The following is a 9,404-nucleotide window of genomic DNA, read 5'->3' on the forward strand; positions in this document are numbered from 1 at the left end:
CCAAGCATACTTTCTTTCCTGTTCTAAAGCCTTTTTGAAAAAACTTTCACTACTTCTCTGAAACTTGCCTCAGTCTCTTTCTCTTCCTTATGCCCATCAGTCAAATTCTTTCTTCTGAGGCAAGAAATGAGATTGCTACAGACCCGTACAAATTCGCCACTGCTAACTTTTGTATACCTTCCACCAGTAACACACCCTTCAATATACCCCTATCTCACTAACCTCCATTAGGCTTTCTTTCCTAGGAGACAAACAGAAACCGGCTCTCCAAAAGACTCCACACTGATAATGCTGATTACTAGCTTATCTTCCCAGGTACGGAATAAAGACAAGATGAGAGTAATTACTCTGATACAATGACAGGGGCAGGAGGCAGAGAAAGTCTAGGCAGACAGGAGCAGCTCCCTGGCAAAACCCCACGTTCAAGCAGAAAAACCTGAAACCCACAGCCCAAAGTGAGAACTTCCAAACCTGTGTGCCCACTCTCTCCTAACTGGTTCTTTCTGAATGTCTTGTTATCTACCAATGTCTTGTTGTCTTTTCCAAAACTACCTACAGCCCAGCCCCATCCTGTGGCTATAAAGACCCCAGACTCAGCTGACAGAGGGGAGAAGTGGCTGGGCGTCAGTAAAATCAGCTGGACATCAAGAGAGGCACCTTGACTTCAGAGACAATGGCTGGATGAGGCAGAGAGGCAACTTAATTTCAGGGGACAGCAACCTGCCCTTTTCAGCTCCTTTCCAGCTCCCCTCCCCGCTGAAAGAGGCTTTCATCACTCAGTAAAATTCTCCATATTCACCATCCTTCAATCGTCTGCATGACCTCATTCCTCTTGAGCACTGGACAAGAATTCAGGAGGTGCCAAGTGTGGGTACCCAAAAAGGCTGTCAGTCTGGCTCTTTACCCTCATTGGCAGAGGGCAGCCACCCCACGTGACTAGCCAAAGGGTCCACTGAGCGGATAGTGCTGCTGTCTGTAGATGGCAGAGCTAAGGCAACATTGTATCACGGCCACTGGGGCCTTGGGGTCGCAGGCACCCCCACCCGGATGCTGCCACAGGGCCTGCATAGAGTTCGCTCCAGCTTGCGTGAAAGCAGCCGGTTCCTGCACTCACTCGCATGCACGCTGTCTCCCGTGATGGGTGGAGCGCAGCGGACAGACTTTGCTCCTGCTGGCGGCACGGCTGGCCGGTTCCCACACTCATCTGCTCACATGCTCCCTCCTGTGTGGGGTTGAGTGGGGCAGGCCGAGTAAACAGGGCACCCCTGTCGCAAGTCCTGTGAAGGGGTCAAGAAAATATCCTGCATCAGTTCCTTCATCCCTGCCTGAGGCATCTGCTTCCTCTGTTCCCTTTTCCTTCAAAGGTTCACCATATCTTGTGTAAAATGTACATTCACCAGGCACTAAAACCTCACAAGTATGCAAGTATTCCTGTCACTAAACCTCCTGAGAACCAAAAAATCAGCCACAGATGTGTCTGTGACTTGTGTTTTTTCTGGGCACGCTCTCAAGGTGGCCCAATAAGCCTCCACTGACTGGGACACCTGCCTCAGTCACTCAACTTTGGTTATCACAGTCAATGTAACCCACCGTATCAACAGGCTAAAGAAATAATATGATCATATGAATTGATGGAGCGAAAGCCTGACAAAATCTAACACCTATTCCCAACACCTATTCATGATTAAAAACAAACTTCTCAGCAAACTTGGAGGGGAACTTATTCAACCTGATAAAGAACATCTACAACAAACCTATTGCTAAACTCACACATACTTAATGGTGGGAGGCTGGACACTCGCCCATGGCTGGGAACAAGGCGAAGATGACTGACAACCTGTACCACCACCCTGATTCAACACCACACTGCAAGTCCTGGCTAGTGCAACAAGGCAAGAACAAAAATTTAAAAAGTATATCGACTGGAAAGGAAGATGGAAAACTTTTCATTGCATGTAGTAGGACCATCTATGTAGAACATCCAAAAGAATCTATAAAGACTCCTAGAACTAATACGCAAGTACAGTGATTTTACAAGATCAAATATATAAAAGTTAACTGTCTATAGATACTAGCAATGATACATAAGAATTTGAAGTTAAAAAATACCATTTATATAATAATATACTCTCCAAAAATACTCAGGTAGTATAAACAAAATATGTATGAGACCTACATAAGGAACTCTGTTTTCTTTCAAACTCTGAAAGAAATCAAAGGTCTAAATAAATGGAGAGACAGTCTACATTCACAGACAGAAAGACTCACTACTGTTAAGATACCAGTTTTTGTCAATATGGTCTACAGATTCAACAATAATATCCGAATCAAAATCCTAGAAGACTGTTTCTTATATCAACAACCTGATTCCAAAGTTTATATGGAAAGCTAAAATACTCAGAACCACCAACAAAATACTGGAGAACAAGGATTGACATTTGTTAGTAGACTCACATTATTAGACTTCACCAAAAAGCAGAATCTGTGAAAGAAAAAATTGGTAAGTTGGACTTCGCTAAAAATAAAAAACATCTACTCTGCAACAGATACTGCTAGGAGAATGAAAAGACAAGTCACTAAGCAGAAAATATTTGTAAAACATGCATATGATAAAGGACTTGTATTCAATACAGTCACATATTGCATAGCTTCAGTTTCAGCCAGCAATGGACAGCATAAAAGATGGTGCTGTAAGATAAGAGAGTGGAAGGCCGGGCGCGGTGGCTCACGCCTGTAATCCCAGCACTTTGGGAGGCCGAGACAGGCGGATCATGAGGTCAGGAGATCGAGACCATCCTGGCTAACACGGTGAAACCCCGTCTCTACTAAAAAAAAATACAAAAAACTAGCCGGGCAACATGGCGGGTGCCTGTAGTCCCAGCTACTCGGGAGGCTGAGGCAGGAGAATGGCGTAAACCCAGGAGGCGGAGCTTGCAGTGAGCTGAGATCCGGCCACCGCACTCTAGCCTGGGTGACGGAGTGAGACCCCGTCTCAAAAAAAAAAAAAAAAAAAAAGCTGAGAGAGTGGAAAAATGCCTATTGCTTAGTGACATCATATTCATGTGTTTGTGGTGATGACAGTGGAGGCAGAAGACAGTGATACTGATGATCCTGCCCCTGGGTAGGCCCAGGTTAATGTGTGTTTGTGCCTTCATTTTTAACAAAAAGTTTAAAAAATAAAATAAAAGTAAAAATGTCAATAGGCAAAAGCTTATTTATAAGGATAAAAATAAAGGTAAGCTAAGGTTAATTTATTAGTGAAGAAATTTTTAAAAATAAACTTAGTGTAGCCTAAGTGTACAGTGTCTATAAAGTCCACAGTAGCATATGGTAACGTCCTAGGCCTTCGCACTCACTCGCTGACTCACCCACAGCAACTTCCAGTACTGCAAGCTCCAGTTCATGGGAAGTGCCCTGGTACAGGCGTATCACCTTTTATACTGTATTTTTACTGTGCCTTTCCCCATTTAGGTATGTTTAGACACAAAAATATTTACACTGTGTTACAACTGCTTACAGTATTCAGTACTGTGCTGTACAGGCTGGTGGTCTAGGAGCAATAGGCTGTACCATCTCGGTTTGTGTAAGTATACTCCGTGATGTTCTCACAATGACAAAACTGTCTAACTATGCATTTCTCAGACCACATCTCTGTTAAGCAGCGTGTGACTGTACACAAAGAACTCTTAAAACTCAACAATAAGAAAACAACCCATTTACAAAATGAGAAAAAGATCTGAACAGAGACCTCATTAAGATCTACGGAGGGCAAAAAACACAGAAAAAGATGTTCAATGCCACATCATTAGAAAATTGCAAATTAAAAACAGTAAGACACTACTACAAACTTATTACAATGCCTAAAATCCAAAAACATTAACACCACCAAATGCTGGTGAGGGTGTGAAGCAGAAAAGGAACTCTCACTTACTGTTGGTGGGAATGCAAAACGGTGCAGCCACCTTGCAAGAGAGTTTAATAGGTTCTTAAAAAGATAAACATACTCTTACCATACAATCCAACAACTGGCCAGGCATGCTGGCACACACCTGTAATCCCAGCTACCAGGGAGGCTGAGGCACAAGAATCGATTGAACCTGGGAGGTGGACGATGCAGGCTGGGAGACAGAGAGAGACTCTGTCTCCAAAAAAACAACAACAACAACAAAATCCAACAGTCAAGTTCTATTTACCCACATGAACTGAAAACTTACGCACCAAAAAACCTGCACATAGATGTTTAAAGCAGCTTTATTCATAACTGCCAAAACTTAGAAGCAACCAAGATGTCCTTCAGTAGGTGAACGGATAAACAAACTGTGGCACCTTCATACAAATAGAACATTCTTCAGTAATAAAAAATGTGCTATTAAGCCATGAAAACACATAGAGGAACTTTAAATGCATATTGCTATGTCAAAGAAGCCAGCTTAAAAAGGTTATTCTGGGAAATCACACTTTCCATACTCTCACACAACACCAAAACAGTTTTTGGCCAGGTATAGTGGCTCACATCTGTAACTCCAGCTTAAGAATTAAGAACTGGCTGGGCGTGGTGGCTCACGCCTGTAATCCCAGCACTTTGGGAGGCCGAGGCGGGTGGCTCAAGAGGTCAGGAGTTTGAGATCAGCCTGACCAACGTGGTGAAACCCCGTCTCTACTAAAAATACAAAAATTAGCTGGGTGTAGTGGCTGGTGCTGCAATCCCAGCTACTCAGGAGGCTATGGGGGAAGAATTGCTTGAACCCAGGGGGCAGAGGTTGCACTGAGCCGAGATCACGCCACTGCACTCCAACCCGGGCGACAGAGTGATATTCCATCTCAAAAGATGAAGAAAAAAAAAGAATTAAGAATTAATTCAGATTAAGAATATCTGAATATCCTAGGATCCTAAGAATATCTGAGGATCCTAAGATCCTAAGATTAAGACCCTAAAATCAGGAATTGATTCAGATTAAGAATATCCAAATATCCTAAGATTCATTCCTTTCCACCGCTTTCTTTTTATTTACTGCAGAGACAGGTGAGTCCAAAATGCTTTTGCAAGGCCCCCGCCATTTTGCAGATCTTGGTCCAAGTGAAACATTCCCCAGGGGCTCGGACCAGGAGAAACACCCTGCCTCGCCACTTGACCACGAGGCACATTTTTATCATACCCTGCCAGGCAAAGGCCCAACCGAAGGAACATCCCTATCATATCTTGCTGGGCAAAGGGCCCAAGGAACACTCTTGGCCAAACTGCCAGATCATAGAAACATCTCACCAATATCCTCCCGGGCAGCAAGCCATACCACTCAGACCCCTCGCCCCCCATACCTATAAGCACTCCAGCCTATAAGCGGCAGTGGGTACTGGCATTAAACTGGTCCCCCACCTCTCAGGTTTATGCTGGACATAAATGCTCGCAGTTGCTGTAGAGCCACCCTCTTTCTGTGTGTGTCTTTCTTTAACCTTCATCTTCCCTTCAAAACCTAACAACAGGGACTCGCTATGTTGCCCAGGCTGGTCTCAAACTCTGACCTCACGCTATCCCACTTTAGCCTCCCAAACTGCTGGGATTATAGGCATGAGCCACCGTGCCTGGCCTCGATCTCTTTCTTAACCACACTTTGGCTGCTGTTTTAAATCACATTCAGTTTGCTGCTTAGAGAAAGGACACAGGTGTGCAGTTTGTTGATAGTACTTTCTGGGTTCTTATTTTCCTGCTCCCTAACGCACTGATGGCTCCAATTTAATTTCTATTATATAATCCACCTCCTTCAGCCTACTCTGCGTTGGGGGCGTTCTAACACCACATAAACATGCTGAATTAAGGATGGAGCCTCGGCTAAATTCTTAATTGTCAGAAAGGATTAAATTATGCCCCCCTAGTGAATTCCTATGGAAATTCATTAATAATTCATTCATTTTCAGAGCAGTCTTAAATGTCAAGTGTACCACTTAAAAAAAATCAACGATTTTTCCAAAATCACTAGATAAACCTATTCATTTATAAAAAGTAGTTATATCTTCGTATCTTTTCAGAGGATCTGAGCCATAGTTATTACCTGTAGTGGTGACATAAACCCAGAATCCAGTTCCCTTGCATCCTCTCCTTTTCACTTCTGACAGGCTGCAATAAGAATGGAGGCTTTGCCATCAGAAAGACCTGAGCGCTAACATTTTCTTAGCCTTCTCCTTATCCGTAAAACTAAGTTATCCTCTTATCACGTGGTACTTATGATGAGATAAATGAGACCAAGTTCATATTCTTCCTTCATCTAAACTTTTACCATTATTTAATTTGGGTGACCATGCTAAATCCTACGCTAAGGGTAAAAAAACTCTTTTTCTTTCTCTACTCTCACACTCAATGTAGAATACTTCTACAACTGAATGTGAAGGAGTTTTCTCCACACATCAAGCAATTCTCCGGAGGACACCAACTGGGTATCCTATAATTCAATTTAATTCTGATACTGTCTTATTTGAGTTAAGAGTCAGAATCTACAGATCAAGGGCTCAGTCCTACAACACTACTCCTACTCCCCACTTCAGATGCAAATCACAAGCAGTAAGTTGTTACCAATACTTCTCAACAGGCTATACATTCAAGTTCCCACCTTGGGTTCAATTAATTTGATAAACTTTCCACTGGAGAAACTAACAAGACTTACAGACCAGGTTTTAGGCAGAATTATAGTTAGGCCCTGGCCAGGATGCATGTGCTGGTGCACTCTGGCCCACTTCCCTGTAGCTGCTGAGAGTCACATAGCATGCTGAACGACCTGCTCCCCACTGTTCCTATAAACGGAATCTCTGACACTGGATCTTTTAACCTAAGAATTGGTTAAGATGTTTTCCAGATCCTGAATTCCAGCAAAACAGCTCACACCAAACTGTCTGAAGACTCCCACCAAGGAACGAACTCAGCAAAGGAATGTAGTTTCTTCATCTCCCTGTCACCAGACTTCACCTCTCACTTCTTGATTAATCAGCAATCCCCACACTTTAGCCCATCACTTGTCCAGACTCCTTAAAATCTCCATCTCTAAACCTCTCGAGGAGGCAGATTTGAAGTTCTTAAAGCAAACTAAATATGGCTTAAGAAGGACTCCATACTTGTATGTTTGAGTCCTTGTGGACGAACCGTAACCTAGCTTAATAGGCAGACAAGATAGAAAACCGAACTTAGGAGTATGCACCTGTACAACAGCCGAGTCTTGACCAATTGCAGTGGCCAGCCATACTTCAACCACTCAGAGACTGCTAAGTGTTCAAATAAGGCAAATGCCAACCTGCAGCCAATCCAGCTGTTTCTATACCTTGCTTCTGATTTCCGTATATCATTTCCCATTTTTTCTCTATAAATCTTCTGCCACGTGGCTGCATGGGAGTCTCTCTGAATCTGCTTTGAGTCGGGGGACTGCCTGATTTGTAAATCATTCACTGCTCAATTAAACTCCTTTAAATGCCATCCAGCCTAAGCTTTTAACAGATGGTGTCAGAAGTGGGACCCGAACCAGAGCTTCTAACGACCCCCAGGAGTGCTGAATGAACAGCCATGTACCTGCTGGACCCACTTGTGTCCTTCCATCTCTCAGAGCAGCTGGGAATCCTGGTTCGTTCTCTCAGATTTCGGAGTTCTACACATTTGTGTTTTGAGCTCTCGAGTTTCTCTGAGCAAACTTCTGATCCAACTGGGTTTAGAAATCGCAACAGAGATTGAACTGGGATCAGGATCAGATTGGACCTAGTAATTAACTGGTTTGGATCCAGTTAGAGGCCTCCTACATCTGACTGGGTCAGAAAGAAACTGGTGGTAAATGGTAATATTGCAGGAGGTATAAAATTTGGTTTTTAAAAATTTGCAACAATTTTTGTGTTCTACCCTCCTTTGTTTCATTTGTCTTGTGTGTTTAGGTAGGGGGAAAAAAATCATTGGCTAAGTTAATCAAGGGAACCTGAGGGTAAAGCCAACATTTTAGACAAAAATAGGATCCTTAATTTCTGGAAATCTAAGCTCCTTCCAGCTTACACATTAGGCACAGAAAGCATCAAAGTCTTACAGAATGGCAAAATCTTACTAAAGCTAACTTACAGTGGAATGGTCTGAATAAACAACAATGCAGTGAAGTGCATTTAAAAATGAGGGCTCTCAGAAATTTAATCTACTAACCTTTTAGCTTAGTTATTATCCAGATCCAAAGGAAATAGACTGCAGTTATCAATTGGCTGACTTTGGATAAGTAATGGGGTACATTTTATCTGAGTAAAGGATGGAACTGGGTTAGAGGCCCTCCCCTCAGTAAAGTCTCTCTTGGACAAAAAATGGGTTAAAGATGACAGGGCCCAATCAGGAGAAAATTTCAACCTTGCCAGTTAGATATTTGGTGCCCCCATGCAGCTGGTTGGGCAGCAACTTGCAAAATCAAGAGACTTTTACCTGTGGTTCCACAAAACAGAAAAAGATGATTTTGCTTTGTGTTGTGGCTTGGACCCCAGGGCTGTGGTGCGGCCAGCCAGGTCACAGGGCTGCTCAGAGGAAGCGAACTCAGAAGCCTGGCATGTCAGCCAAAGGATAAGAATTTCTTACCAGTCAGCCTTCTACCTCTCTTTCCCTGTGCAAACCGGTTGAATGAATGGTAAAAATCAGTTTATCTCCTGTAAAGTTTTGAGTAATGGGAATAAGAATTTATCAGGCCAGTCTTAAGCTGTAGCCAATTTGGTATGCTTGCTTTATGTGTCTTCCTGTATCATTCTTTTTTTTTTTTTCGAGACAGAGTCTTGCTCTGTTGCCCAGGCTGGAGCGCAGTGGCCGGATCTCCACTCACTGCAAGCTCCGCCTCCCGGGTTCCCGCCTTCTCCTGTCTTAGCCTCCCGTGTAGCTGGGACTACAGGCGCCCGCCACCACGCCTGGCTAATTTTTTTTTTTGTATTTTTAGTAGAGATGGGGTTTCACCATGTTAGCCAGGATGGTCTCTATCTCTTGACCTTGTGATCTGTCCGTCTTGGCCTCCCAATGTGCTGGGATTACAGGCATGAGCCACCGCGCCCGGCCCTTCCTGTATCATTCTGTCATAAAGAGAGCTAACTTAGAATAGAGCACGGGCTTGAAACCCCGTAAGCCCTCTGCTCAAGAAGGCTCAGCAAGCTGGTCAGTAACAGACTTTGCTGCGGGTCCCTCACACAAACAAAAAACCTGTATGAGGTCTCCATCTTGTTTTACGTCCTTGGGAACCTGATCTTGTGACCACGTGGCTATACTTTCTCTTGGTCTCTGCCTTCCAGGGAACAGGAATTTTAAGGTTCATGTCATAGGTAGCTCTAAAAATCATCCTGAGTAGTTAAAAGCCTTTGCAAGCTCAAAATTAACTACTCTAGACTCCTTCTGGAAAGCGCAGTGGAGGCTGCCCAGTGCTGCA

General features: G+C 43.6%; 1 protein-coding gene across 2 annotated transcripts in view; it reads right to left on the minus strand.

The window, feature by feature from the left end:
* The window catches only part of FAM210A (family with sequence similarity 210 member A), a 60,340-nt gene that overhangs the window by 25,386 nt on the left and 25,550 nt on the right, over positions 1 to 9,404 (minus strand). The window contains exon 2 of one of the 2 annotated variants that reach the window (XM_023228499.2): positions 1,115 to 1,277. The exons of the other annotated variant lie outside the window; for it this stretch is intronic. The gene's annotated coding sequence lies outside the window, so the exon portion shown is untranslated. The remainder of the gene's footprint in view (positions 1 to 1,114; positions 1,278 to 9,404) is intronic. 2 annotated transcript variants of the gene reach the window in all.

This window comes from Piliocolobus tephrosceles, chromosome 18 (assembly GCF_002776525.5).
Source record: "Piliocolobus tephrosceles isolate RC106 chromosome 18, ASM277652v3, whole genome shotgun sequence".
Taxonomy (NCBI): Eukaryota; Metazoa; Chordata; class Mammalia; order Primates; family Cercopithecidae; genus Piliocolobus; species Piliocolobus tephrosceles.